Here is a 14,837-nt window from a genome sequence, read left to right as displayed (position 1 = left end):
TTTAAAAAAGAGACAGTTCTTGCCCTCAAGGGGCTTAAATTCTATCAGAAAGGATATAGCCATATTTTTTTTTAATGCAAAATGATTGGGATAGGTATGGCTTTAGCAGCTGGTAGGGATCAGTGTCCTTTGAATTCTGATTATCTGATAGCATATTGCTTGCCTTGGAGAGAATTTGGAACTCATAATTTTAAAAACTGAATCTTAAAAATTTTCTTACATGTAACTGGGAAATTTCTAACAAAATAAATAAAAATATGTTTAAAATTTTCTTCTTTGAAGTTCTGATTATTCAAGACTTTTCTGGTACTGATAGGGAGAAATAAAAGAAGGAGAAAGCTGTACTTTTTTTTTTTGGCTGAGTCAGATACCAAATTCAGATGTAAGGGCACTATCAGAATTATCTCCCAAAGTTCCCACTTTAGCAGTAAATTATCTGTGAAAAGGGGGAGAAATTATGTAAATAAATAAAGCTTACTTTAAAAAGTCAAGAACAGAAAAACAGAGATAAACAATGCCTATTCAAAAATACATCTTTTATTTAAAAACCACATAAAACACAGGTGTATGGAAGAACTATAATCTGCCCAAACCATGTTCCTTATCCTCACTGTGATCTCTAATTCCTCTATCCCTTAGTTCTTTCACAAGCCATCATCGTTCACATTCCACCATCCATTTTGATGGAATCCAGTACAAATTTATGTTCCATAATCTCAGCTAGGCCCTCACTGCAACAAGGCAATCTTTTTTACACATTCCTAAACAATTCACTATCCTACTCATCATAGCACCGTTTCCAATTTATTTCATCCCTCTTCAGACTTTCCATGGCTTCTCTCATCCTCTGGGTTGAGATTCTTTCCTCAGTTTACACTTAAAAAAAAAAGAGGCCATTCTCTGAGAGCTCCTTCTTACCTTTTCCTCCTCATCTCACTTTCACTTAACTTCCACCACTACCTCTTTACTCCTATCTCACACAACAAGGTGGTCTTTCTTATTACCAAGGCTAACCTTCTACATGTACAAGTGATTGTATTCGATCTCATCTTCTCCAACAGATTGCCCTCTCTATCATCCCTGCTCTCTCAGGAATCTTCAATCTCTCCCTGTCTCCTGGTTATTTCCTAATTCCTATAAATATGTTTCTCACATCCTCAAAAAACTGCTCACTTGATCCATCTCTCTCTGCTAGCTATCATCTCTATCTCTCCTTTTTGTGGCTAAACGAGAAGGCTACCTATAATCAGTGCCCCTGCTTCTCCCTTCATTCTCTTCTTCACTCACTGTAGTGTGGTTTCTAACCTCATCATTTAACTGAAACTTTGCTTTCCAAAGTTAACAATAATCTCTATCTTTTTTTTAAGGCAATTGGGGTTAAGTGACTTGCCCAGGGTCACACAGCTACTAAGTGTCAAGTGTTTGGTCTGAGGTCAGATCTGAACTCAGGTCCTGCTTCAGGGCCAGTGCTCTATCCACTGTGCCACCTAGCTGTCCCAACAATAATCTCTTAATTATAAAATCCAATGGGCTTTTCTCAAGCCTCATCCTTCTTGACCTCTCTGAAGCTCTAGACTCTGTCAATAATTCTCCTCCTTGATATCCTCTTCTCTTTAGGTTTTCATTACATAATTCTCTCCTGGTTCTCCCCAACCTGTCTAATACTTCTCACTACCCTACTCCTTCTTAGTCTCCTTTGCTTGATTTTCATCGAAGTCATGGTCACTAACTGGAGTGTCCTTCCAAGGCTCTGTCCTAGGCCCTCTTTTCTTCTCCCTCCATATTATTTCACTTGGTATTTTCATCAGCTCCCATAAATTCAGTTATCATTGCTATACACATGATTCCCAGATCTGCTCTTCCTCTTTCCTCATGTCCAGTATTACCTCTCCAATTGCCTATTGGATATCTCAAACTGGATGGCCAATAGAAAATTTTAATATGCCCAGCATGTACAAGAATGAATTCATTATCCCCCCCCAATCCTCTTTTCTTCTTAATTTCCTGATTACTGTCAAGAACACTACAGTCTTTCAACCAAGATGTCATCCTTGATTCCACCTTTGTCTCACCTCACATATCCAATCTGTTACTAAGCCCTATCAATACTACCTTTGCAACAACTCTCACCTTTCCATCTCTCTTCTGACATTACCACCACCCTGTACAGGTCGTCATCACCTCACACCTATTGCAAGAACTGTTACAACAGCCTTCTGGCACGTTTTCCTGCCTCAAGTGTCTCCTCATACAGGTCCATCTTCCACTCAGCTGTCAAAGTGAATCTGGCCATGTCACCTCCCTATTCAATAAATTCCAATGGCTCCCTATCATCTTCATAATCAAATGTAACATCCTTTATTTGGCATTCAAAGGATTTCATAACTTGGCCCTCTCCTATTTTTCTCATGCTTTACTCACCCTCACATAGTCTGCAATCCACTGACACTGGCCTTCTTGCTGTTTCTTGAATGAGACACTCTCCCTCCTGACTTTGGTAATTTTCACTGGCTGTTACCCATGCCTGAAATGATCTCCCTCCTCATTTCCACCTCTTACCCTCCCTGACTTCCTTCAAGTCCTATTTAATCTCCCACCCTAGAGGAAGCCTTTTCCAATCCCACTTTAAAATCATGCCTTATCTCTAATATCATCTCCAGTTTATTCTGTATTTCTCAAGGTTTGTATATCTTTAGGGTGTAATCTTTAGGTTTGTAATCTTTAGGGTGGAGCTCTATGATAGAAGTTGACCTGAGACAAAAACCTATGAATGAGTCATTTCCTAGTTATAGAGAAAGAGTTAGGTTTTAACTTCACCTTGGAGGTGAACTCCTCAGAAAGACAATAAGAGAGATTATCACACACGTAATTTCGTGGAAGAAATATTGCTGCCATTAATACAGAATGCCTGGAGTCAAGAAGACCTGAGTTCAAATTCAGTCTCAGAGACTTAGCCATGTGACTCTGGTCAAGTCACTTAACCTCATCTGCCTCAGTTTCCTCAATGGTAAAATGAGGATGATAATAATAGCACCTACCTCCCAGAATTATTGTGAGGTTCAATTGAGATAATATTTATAAAATGCTTAGCCCAGAGCCTGGCACATAGTACTATATAAACGCTAGCTGCTGATGCTACTACTACTACTACTACTAGTGTTTGAGTGGGAATGTAATTGCATGCTCTCCCCCTACCCCCCCCAAGTTAGTAGGTACTCAAGGAATACAAGTGAATGTTAATAGTAGTTAATCAATACATAGTTAGAAAAGTAAATCTGCTACCCCTAAAGGCAATAATAAATATTTTTGGACTTTCTATTGTCTTGGTTTTTCCATGCCATTAGTTTCATTTGCATAACTTATGCTTTCTATTTAGCATAGCTAGAGTGCTAGATTGGATTGATATGATATAAACTAGGTTTCAAATGGCCTAATGACTTTCTGGTAAATTTTCACAGAAAATGTTTTCCACTTGGAAAAGGTATTTGCAATTTAAATTAATTAGAAAAATGGCAGTGCCAATCTAAGACACACACACAAAAAACCAGAAGAACAAAGCACAATACAGGGGGAAAAACACAGATATTCAAGAACTGCTATTGTTTGAATCTGCCTGGTTGCATATCTGCCTTAGTCATACAGAGGACGATTTTAAAAGAGGAAAAAAAAGTGTTTGGTACTAATTTTCTACCCTGATCTCATGCAGGGAGATGCTTTGGTATTTTTCTCTTATGCACTCTTCCTCAAAAGGACAGAATTTAAGACTGTTTGTCATGATGCAGTATGAGAGAAGGGTTAGGCTGCTCTATAAACTGCTAGAGAGATGATAAAAAAAAAAGCAATCCAATTGACTCATACAGGGCTCATAGCCATATAAAATGCTTGCAAAATTGCTTCCTGTGCTGAAGTAGTGACCACAGAGAAGCAGAACTAAGCAAGAAATTCAGAGAATAACAGAACTTAACAAATTTTTAACTCCCTCCCCTTTTTCTCTCTCTCCCTCTCTATCTCCCCTTCTCATCCTCCCCTCTCTCTTCTCTCCTCTCCACTTCTCTCCTCTCCTCCCTTCTCCTCTCTTCTCCTCTCTCTCTTCTCTTTTCTTTTCTTCTCTCCTCTCCCCTCTCCTCTCTTCTTCTCTCCTTTCCTCTCTCCTCCTCTCCTCTCTTGTCCTCTCTTCTCCTCTCCTCTCCTCTCCTCTCCTCTCCTCTCCTCTCCTCTCCTCTCCTCTCCTCTCCTCTCCTCTCCTCTCCTCTCCTCTCCTCTCCACTCCTCCTCACTCCTGGTGACTTGAAATCACAACAAATTAGCTGCTTGAATTCAACTAAAGTCATTATGTATACACATATTTAATTACTATACTATAAGCTTAAAAAAAAAAGAACCAAAATATCAACTAAACGTGTCTGACTTCCCTAGTATTCATTTCGCACAAACATAACCTGTTCTTCCTTAGAACCACAAATTTAGAGCTGGAAAAGACCTTAGGCACTCAATCCAGTCCAATTCCTTCAATTTACAGATGAGACACTAAAGCCTAAAGATGCTAAATGACTTAGCCAAGGTCACACTGATAGTTCCAGAGCCATTATTTGAACCAAGGTCCTCTGACTCCAAAGCCATCACTCTTTCCACCGAATTAAGCCACCTCTATGGAATTATTATGAAGGGAGCTCTTTGCAGACCTTAAAGTGAAATAGCAATGTGAGTTCTTTGGATTATTGTCATTGTTATTTGATATCTTCTACAGGACCCTTCACCACCACCCCGAACCTTCAGTTCACTCCTAAATACTCTTTTATGTTTTATAGGAGCTTTCCTCAGACAATGTGTTGGACTCTTCTGCTTTCTCCTTGTCATCTGTGCTCCAGGAAAGTCTCCAGGAAAGTTTTCCTCAGAAACCTTTTTTTTCTTTATTACTGCAAATTACATGAATCAAAAAGGAAAATAGATGAGAAGTTCAGGACACGGCTAACAGCCCTGGCATGGAAGCATGATTTGAGTGCAGGCAGACAGTGAGGTTTTTCACCAGCCAAAACATGGCACCAAAGCTAAGAGGTTTTGCTGCTGACAGATATGCCTAATAAAGGCAAGAATGTGACTATGTAGGTGGGAAATCTTGTCTTGTATTCTGTTCTGGTTCAATTTCACTTGCATGCTAAACAAGAGAACAAGAGAGGATCTTGGGAATATCCAACCCTAAGTGAGATAGTTGTCTAAATCAGAAAATTTTGATCTCTGCCTAAGGAAGGAATTAAGAAAGGAAAGGAAATCTTAGTACAGGGCCTGGTTTATGTTAGTTTAGGGTGGAGCTCTGCAACAAAGATTGACTGAAGACCTATGAATGAACCAGTTTCCTAGATATAGAAAGGGTTAGGTTTTAATTTCACTTTGGAGGCAAATTCTGCAGAAAGACAATAAGAGAGATCCTTTAACTGCTATAACTAAAAAGTGTTCCACCTACTCATGTCAGGGAAAAAAGTTCAACCAACTAAACTTTCAGTAGACTTGAGATGAGATGGCCTTTGTTAGCCCTGAAGACATGAAGCTGGAAGCAGGCAGTGCTGCCTGATTCAAACTATAGCACCCACTAGCCAGCATGAGACTACTAAAGAATAGCAGAGTTGTGCTTAACTGAGGCTACATAGCTGCAAATCACCAGCAGCCACTATAACACCAGCAGGGACCTAAAGCAGGGTACCAAGTACAGATATCGCTCCCAGTGGAAAGCTGAAAATTATATCACCAGAAAACCTTAGTGGCTTTATAGAATCAGAAGTTTGAGTTGTCTCTCCATGTGTATGGCCACTGATGTTCACTATTCTTATGTAAGTTCACTCTCCCTACTGAAAGTGTGTGTATTTTTGGGAGACAGTACATAGTTTTATTGGGGGGTGGGCTGCTTTACTGGGATTTTTCTTACTATACTATGTTATTAAATACCTTTGTTATTAATTGGTTGTCTTTTAGCTTACTGAAGAAAAAAGTAAACATAATTATAGAGATTCATGAGTTATGATTTTGACCCATAATTATGATATGGACCCAAGGAATACCTTGAACCCAGGGGGTAACTATTATGGATTCCTCACAGGCGAATAGACAGAATCATACAAGCTACAATAATGATGAACTTCAATTTCTAGGCATCTGCTAATCTGCTAGACCTTTTTCTCTCTGTCAAAAGGAGAGAAGCTAATAATTTTCTGGCTTACATTAATGAACATTTTATCCTTCAAAAAGTGAAAGAAGCAATTAGGGAGAACTGATGACCTGTTTTACACCAAGGCATGGTATAGCAGAAGTAATGCTAATGCTGGAGTCAGAGGACTTGGATTCACATCCTATCTCTGTCACTTCCTACCTGTATGACCTTGGGCTGGTCACTTCTCAAATGTAAAAGGAAAGAATTGAAGTATATGGTCTTTGAGATTCCTTCCAGCTTCAGATTTATGACCCTATAAACTGGTTGCCGAAGTAAAATTGATGGGAACTTTGTGAAGGATCTTCAATTTCTCTTTTAAATATTTAATAGATAAAGAGAAGAAAGATAAACATAGTTTAGCATGTGTACTAAATTTGGAAAGTGCAGATTTCATAAGGATCAGAGAAAGCATAGGCAAACATTCTACAAGGGGAAGTCACCCCTGAAAGGATAGAAAGTTCTCAAAAATCAATTTTTTTTATGTTAAACATATTTCCACATTAGTCATGTTGTGAAAGAAGAATCTGAACAAAAGGGAAAAACCATGAGAAAGGAAAAAAAAGAGAGAAAATAGTATGCTTCGATCTGCATTCAGACTCTATAGTTCTTTCCTTGGATGTGGATAGCATTTTCCATCATGAGTCTTTTGGAATTGTCTTGGATCATTATATTATTGAGAAGAGGTAAGTGTATCATAGTTGATCATCACACAGTGTTGCTATTACTATGTACAGCATTCTCCTGGTTCTGCTCACTTCACTCAGCATCAGTTCATGTAAATCTTTCCTGGCTTTTCTGAAATCTACCTGTTCAACTTGTTCAGCCATTCCCCAATTGATGGGCATCCCCTCAATTTCCAATTCTTTGCCACCACAAAAAGAGCTTATTTGTAGGATTGTATATGTATAACCTATATCAGATTGCATGCCATTTTTGGAGGTGGGGACGAAGGAGGAGAAAAATTTTAAACTCAAAAGCTTATGAAAGTGATTGTTGATAATTCAAAATAAATTAATAATAAATAAATAAAAGATTAATTTATTTATTTTTAGTTTTCAGCATTCACTTTTATAGGATTTTGAGTTCTAAGTTTTTCCCCTTCCTTCCCCTTCCCCCTCCCCAAAATGGCATGCAATCTGATATAAGCTATACATGTACAATCATATTAAACATATTTCCACATTAGTCATGTTGTGAAAGAAGAATCAGAACAAAAGAGAAAAACCATGAGAAAGAAAAAACCAAAACAATAAACAAGAGATAATCATATGCTTCAATCTGCATTCAGACTCCATGATTCTTTCTCTGGATGTGGATAGCATTTTCCATCATGAGTCTTCAAAAATCAATTCTTGAAGATACAAAGAGAAACAATTCCAATGAGGAAGAGAAAATATGGTTGTCTAAAGAGACCAATGTGTAAGCATAGGAAGTTCACTGATCAATTTAGATTTTAAACAGAAAGAAACAGAAATATTCTAATATATTTAGATCTGGAAATGTCCTTAAGAGGTCATCTAGACGGTCTAACACTTGCATTTTATCAGGCATGGGGTTTTTTTTAGGATTTTATTTTCCCCAGTTACATGTAAAAACAATTTTTAACATTTGTTTTTTAAAACTTTGAGTTCCAAATTCTCTCCCTTCCTCTCTCCCTCCCACTTTCCATTGAGAAGGCAAGCAATTCTATATAGGTTGTACATGTGTAGTAATGCAAACCATATCCATAATAGTCATGTTGTGAAAGAAAACAGACCAAAAAACCTCAAGAAAAATTTAAAAAAGTATGTTTCAATCTATATTAAGACACCATCAGTTCTTTCTCTAGGGATAGATAGCATTTTTCATCACAAGTCCTTCAAAGTTGTCTTGGATTGTATTGTTAAGAATAGCTAAGTCATTCATAGCTGATCACCTTACAATATTGCTTTTACTTTGTACACAGTACATTTATTTCACTTTGCATCAGCCCATGCAAGTCTTTCCAGGTTTTTCTAAGAGCATCCTGCTCATCATTTCTTATAGTACAATGGTATTCCATCATAATCACATATCACAAATTGTTCAACCATTCCTCAACTGATGAGTATCCCTTCAATTTCTAGTTCTTTGCCCCCCAGAAAAGAGCTGCTATAAATACTTTTTGTGCACATAAGTCCTTTTCCTTTTTTGTTTTTTATCTGTTTTGGGATACAGATCTAGCTGTGGTATTGCTGGATCAAAGGACATTCATAGTTTTATAGTCCTTTGGACATAGTTCTAAATTGCTCTACAGAATAGTTGAATCAGTTCACAACTCCACCAACAGCAATACTTTCATTTTAAAGATGAGAAAAGTAAGGATGAGAAAGGTTAAGTGGCTTGACATGGTCACACAGCTAATAGACTTCAAAGATGGTATTTGAACTTGGTCTTCCCAAGTCCAGCATTAGGTGACTGAATGAAATTCTGTCTAAACCTGGTTACCCATTATCACCTCAGAATAGCAAGAAATGCTCCAAATATTACCAAAGAACGTGAGAGGAAAGAAGTGTTGTTGGGTTTTTGTGGGGGTTTTTTTGGTTCATTATTGGCTTTCCTCAGCAACCTCAGCTCCTCCACAGCTTTAGCAATCCTAATACTATTCTTAACATGTCACACTTTGATCACTCCTTCCTACCTGCCCTTACCTCCACCTTCTTAATTGTCTAAAATCTACATTGGTTGGCAAATTCCCTGCGTGTCCAAATCAGTACAATCTCTTGTGATAATTTTCTTTTTGTTTCTCCATAAGAACTGTTTTTCTCTGCGTCTTCAGATTTTCATTCTTGAGAGCTTTCCATTTCTCCTGAGTTAGGTTACCCAGGAGAATTCTGGTACAGGCAGTTCTGCTATAATGGAAATATGCATTCCCAAAAAGCACTGAGCTGTGCACAATCACACAATAAAAACTACAGAGCTGATGGAGAAAATAGGGTTGGGGCACAAACTTCATCAGTGACATGTAAAAAGTATACAAGAACCTAATAAAAATGGTAGCACAATTTTATGCACGTTAAATGAATACGTAAAATACTACAATGATAATGGCCATGTCCATAACCCTAAGCTTCAGGAACAAGTTGGGCAGAAGTTAACTCAAGGACCTCTAGCCAGAGGCCATAGGGTGGAGGACTGGTAGGGCTAACTAGTCCTTTCCATTCACAGCTTCTACAGCACCAAAAGATATACAATAAATTAACCTTTATCTTGACTTTACCTTGACAAAGACCTGAAGTTTGTTTTGTGGAAGTGGGTATTAGAAAGAATGCAGCTTGTGGGTTTATAGTGGCAATTTTTTTAGTTCTTTTGCTGTTTCTTGAGGGAGACATCAAGAAGAATCAAATTCAAAACTTGCATTATTCTCAAAGTTGGAACAAATTTAAGTTTTCAAAACCCAGTTATAGCAGAACTGACTATACATGTGACCAAATCTATCTTTTCTCTGAGCCTTTTGAAATCTGTACTACAAGGTGCGTTTAAAGCTACGCCTGGCTTTCCTCTCCTCTATATAGATATTACTAATAAGAAGAGATACTACACTTGATCTTAGCCAAAAGGCTGAGAAGTGATCTCCATATAGATTTTAAAATGGAACAATCACCTTCTTCAAGGTTCCCCTCATTTCCACCCTAGCAACAAGGTTTTTTTCCCCTGTAGGTGAGGGTCAGATACAAAGTAGAATTCCTTCTTGTTCTCATTCTCATGATTCCTCCATATTTTTGAGATAAAATAATCATCAAGGAAAGTAAAAAAAAATTATTAACTACTATACTCTTGGCAAAGTAAAAACTCAAGCAGATGACTGGGCAATTGAAGCCATCCATTAATAATAAATCATGGCTCTGTGCCTGATTTGTTGTGATTCATTTCATGAAGCCTCATCCACTTTCTCTTTCGCTAGGTGATCTGTATTCAAATACTCAAACCTCTAAAAGCAGAATTGTTGTTTCATAGATTTGGATGTTATCTTCAACAGTGCAGATCCCAAACCATCCACGCCTACCCATCCTCTGTGACTCTTGTCCATGTACTCCCATTAATTCATGACAGGAAGTCCACTCAATGTGCTTAAGTCCTTTTTTGACTTCTCCTGACGTTGTAAAGATAACAATGGAGCACTTAAGCTGTTTACCTGTCATCTCTTGTTCTTACAATGTGTCTAATCCATCTTTTCTTCACGTCATACATTTCCCTGATGATATCTTTTACTTCTGTTCTTCAAAAGTTCCTCACTGATTATATGCTGCAGATTTCTTACATCAACTATATGCCTCTTTATTGTTCTTTGTGCCATATTAATTTTTAGTTCTTCATAAACTGTTACGTTCCATGTCTAATATAATATAGTATAATAATACTGGTAAAATATGGTTATTAAAATAATGGGTCTTTGCTTATAGGAGAAACTTGGGATCTTTAAAGAAGCTTTGCAATTTCCTAAAGGCAATCAGGCCATTTTTTCTGTTTAATTCTGGGCCCAACTTATTGTCTACTTACACTGAAATGCATACATGTATACATATATATATATTGTTAACATTTTCTCCATAACTTTCTTAAGTCTAGGCAATCAATAAATTCATGAAGCCCTGATCTGTAATGTTTGCCAACTTCTAAGGTAGAAATGCTCACACTAAAAATTTAACAATCGCCTCTCACAAGCCAGTATAAGCTTGATATATGTTGATGGATAAGCTCTTTAGGTTGTCCATCAACAGCGTGTCATAATCTGCATATAGGCAATCTTCTCCCATCTGGACTTTCCTAAATGAAGTCAGGCCAAACATTTTCCCTTTTTGAATAGTTATGGACCTCTTCTGTGTGGCTCTATAATATTCCAAGATTTAATACAACCTCCTCGAAGCTGTCCACAAATAGGAACATCTGGAGGATCTCACCAACCACAGAGATTCCTTCTTCAACTTGGTTCAAAAATTTCCTCATATAACTATATCTTCATAATTTAAATTCTACCCTTTTAATCTATTCTGTTTATTTTACATAATGCCAACTTATCTAGAGCATAATCATGATTCTTTTTCCACATGGTTTCTGTGCTATGTGCCCAGAAGACACAGTAGGAAGCTTCTCTTTAAAATTTTGCTATCTGTAAAATATATTATTTTCTTTAAGTATAAAAGTTTATAATATTTAATAAAACAACAGGCTCAGGGAAAAACATTAAAAAGAAAAAGAAAAAAGTAATCTGAAATTTTAAATTAAAGTTGAAGATTTTTTTAAACCCTGTAGCTTGAACCAGTGACAGTTTGTTTTATTTGTGCTGATGGCCTGGAGAAAGAAATAATTTAAAAACTGCTATCCAAATACCTACAGTGTTCCTTCAAAAGCCATTTACACCCTTCTTATAATTGTCTCCCTGTGTTAAGATTTCCAGTCCATGTTTTTTATTATCTATTCTTTGTGCATTTGTATATAGTCATTAGAGGCCAGGGATTTTACTGCTGACTTCCTTTCTTGTATTTTCTCTGGAGCTTCCACTCTGGGGCCCACCTGTCCTGATTGGTGACTGAATCATCTGGCTCCATTCAGGAATGGACCATCCAAGCTTCATTTCACTCCCAACTCCTCAGTCAGCTTCTTGACAACCTCATCAGCAGTCTTGCTGCGTAGTACTTCAGTGTGCAGCCTCCTTGCTGTACCACCCCCTTCCCTTCCAGTTCTGGAAACCATGATCCAATCAACTCTGCCATTGTTCCTAGAAATAATGTGTCAATATACTTCTCAATAGTTATTGTTTATTCATGTTTACCTTTTATATGTATTTTTAAACTTCTGTGTTTAGATTTCAAAATTTCTATGCAGCTTTGGCTTTTACATCAGTAATGCTTGAAAGTGTTCTATTTTATTAAAGAACCATATTTTCCTCCTGCAGCATTATACTTAGTTTTGCTAGGTGAGTTATTATGGCTATAAGCCCACATTCTTTGCCTTCTGAAATACAGTATTCCAAATTCTCTGTTCCTTCATAGTGGTGGCTGATAAATCATGTGTGATCCTGACTGCAGCTCCTCAGTGCTTGAATTCTTTCTTTCTGGCTGCTTGCAGTACTTTTTCTTTGACCTGGAAACTCTGGATTTTGGCTATGATGTTCTTGGGAGTTTTCATTTTGGGGTTTATTTTGAGAGTTGAACCATAGATTCTTTATGTTTCTACTTTGTCCTCTGGTTCTAAGACAATTTTCTTTTAATATTTATTGAATATGATGTCTAGGCTCTTTTTTTTTTTGGCTATAACTTTCAAGTAGTCCAGTGATATTTAAGATATCTTACAACATTCACTCTCTAAGCTTGAGTCTACTTTACCCTGAATTCTGTATGTATCGGTGAGAGGGCTTGTCACAGACTTTTGGGGGGATGTTTTGTGCTATTATACTACCATAGTAAAACCCCCTTTATAAAAACTAAGTAAGTCTGAATAATTAATTGCTATCAACCTACTATCAATGTGGAAACACACTGGTGGGAGTTCATGAGCAAAAGTATTAAAAAACATGTCCCTTGCCCTTCAGTTTCTGTTAGAACCCTAATGGGAAAAGTAGCAGCCATCATCTGGAAACCCAGTCTTCTGGAGGAGATTGGAAGAGTAGGTCCAGAACATGTGCTGTCCAAATACTGAAGGGCTGTGATGTGGGAAAGAGATCAGGCATGCCCTATTTGTTCTCAAGAGGCAGAACATGGAGCAATGAATAGAAGGTCCAAAGAGTTAAATTTAGACTTGATAACAGGAAAGTCCTTAACAATAACAGCAGTCCAAAAGTAGAATGGAATGTCTTGAAAGATGATGGATTCGCCCTTCCTAGGAGGTCTTCAAGAAAAGGTTAGGTATATCATCAGGAGTGTTTCTTTCAAGCAAGGGTTGGTCTAGATGACTGCTGAGTTCCCTTCCAACTCTAAAATACTTTGATTCTATTAGTTCTTGTCCTTCAGCTTCTCCATAAATCTTTAAAAACTTATTTTTCTCAAGCTTAATCTCTGTACTTTTTCACAATTCTACAATTCACCTTCAATTTTTTTTCTCTTTACCCAGTCAAGTGTTCTTCTTCCTCCTATACTTTTTTCCATATAATCTTTTTTATTAGGAAGTCAAGAAAAGAAAGGACAACTGAACAAAAGAGAGATAGAAAATACAAATAAGTTGAGCTTATATAAAAAACTAGAAATTTCGGAAATTAATAATGCTGAAACAAATAAAAAATGGCTATTTTCAAAATAAGAAGAGATATGCAAAACTGAAAAAAGTATTAAGACAGTAAAACAAAAAGCTGGGTTTTCCCAAAGTGACAATAAAATATAAACCATTGAGTAATATAATTTTTAAAAGTGAAAGGAAAACTAAATATCATGATTAAAAATGAGGTAGGGAAATTCACAATGAAAGAAGAAATAAATGAAATTCTCAGAAAATACTATACCCAATTATATGCTAGCAAAATAAAAACAAATGAATAGATGAAGACTTATTAAAAATATGAAATGCTCAAATTAAAAAAAAGGAAAGAGATCTAAATAAGCCAGTCTCTGAAAGAGAAATTAAGTAAATAATATATGAAATACTAATGAAAAACTCTGAATTCTATCAAGTATTTAAAGAACAAATTGTTACTATGCTACATAAAACGTTCTCCAAAATAGAGAAAAAAGGAAGTTTATGTTTACTATGATACAAATATGTCCCTGACTTCCAACCCAAGAAGTGATAAAAAAGAGACAGAAAATTGGAGATCAAAATCACCAATGAAGTGATTGAAAAAAAAATGAAACTTAAGCAGAAGGAAAAAAATAAAATCTCATAGACCTACAACACTAATGAATATAAAGGTAAAGTTACAGACAAAGTGACTGTAGCAACACATTAAAAAGATTATTCACATTGACAATGTTGTTTTTTCTACCAGATTATAAGGTTGATTCAACATTAGAAACAGGTAAATGATACGATAAATATAAATGATAATGATATGATAAATGATAATTAATCACATAATCATACCAATGCATAAAAATCTTTCATCAACAAATTCACAAAAATCCTCTTTTGCTTTAAAAACAGTAAAAATGATATGATATGAGTAAAAAGACATATTCTTAACATGATCCAAAGTATCTATTGAAAACCAAGAGATGGCATTATTTATTAGTAAGAAACACTAGATGTTTTCATAGTAAATCTGGAGTAAAATAAGGTTGCCCACTATTGTCACTATTAGTTGACATATTGATAGAGAATATAAACTACTCAGAAAAGGACAATATTTTTTCAACAAGAACTTCTGGGAAAAGCTGTAAGACAAAACTATATATAAAAAAAGGTTTTGGTCAGTACCTCATATCATTTACCATAATAAATTCCAAATGGGTAAATTATTAACATATTTTTTTAAAACCGCCTCATTTTTATAGAGAAGAGATTATGTCTTCCAAAGTTATGTCTGGAAGATGAATTCAAATCTTGCCTCAGACACTTACTATCTGTGTGACATGGACAAGTTACTTGTTGGCCTCAGTTTCTTCATTTATAAAATAGCGCTTACTTCCCTAGGTATTTTTGAAGATCAAATGAGATAACATATTTTAGTGTAGAAGAGATCATATGA

At 36.3% G+C, this 14,837-nt stretch overlaps 1 non-coding gene across 1 annotated transcript; it reads right to left on the bottom strand.

Annotated features, from left to right (window-relative positions):
• Window positions 1-9,601: 9,601 nt before the first annotated feature.
• On the bottom strand, window positions 9,602-9,793 carry LOC144457369 (U2 spliceosomal RNA). The gene has a single exon (XR_013486673.1). It is a non-coding gene; the product is annotated as a U2 spliceosomal RNA (small nuclear RNA).
• Window positions 9,794-14,837: the final 5,044 nt, after the last annotated feature.

Source organism: Phascolarctos cinereus, unplaced genomic scaffold, assembly GCF_003287225.1.
Source record: "Phascolarctos cinereus isolate Bilbo 61053 unplaced genomic scaffold, phaCin_HiC Scaffold_4;HRSCAF=312, whole genome shotgun sequence".
Taxonomy (NCBI): domain Eukaryota; kingdom Metazoa; phylum Chordata; class Mammalia; order Diprotodontia; family Phascolarctidae; genus Phascolarctos; species Phascolarctos cinereus.
The sequence above is the reverse complement of the archived record's forward strand: the minus strand, read 5'-3'. Positions and strand labels throughout refer to the sequence as shown.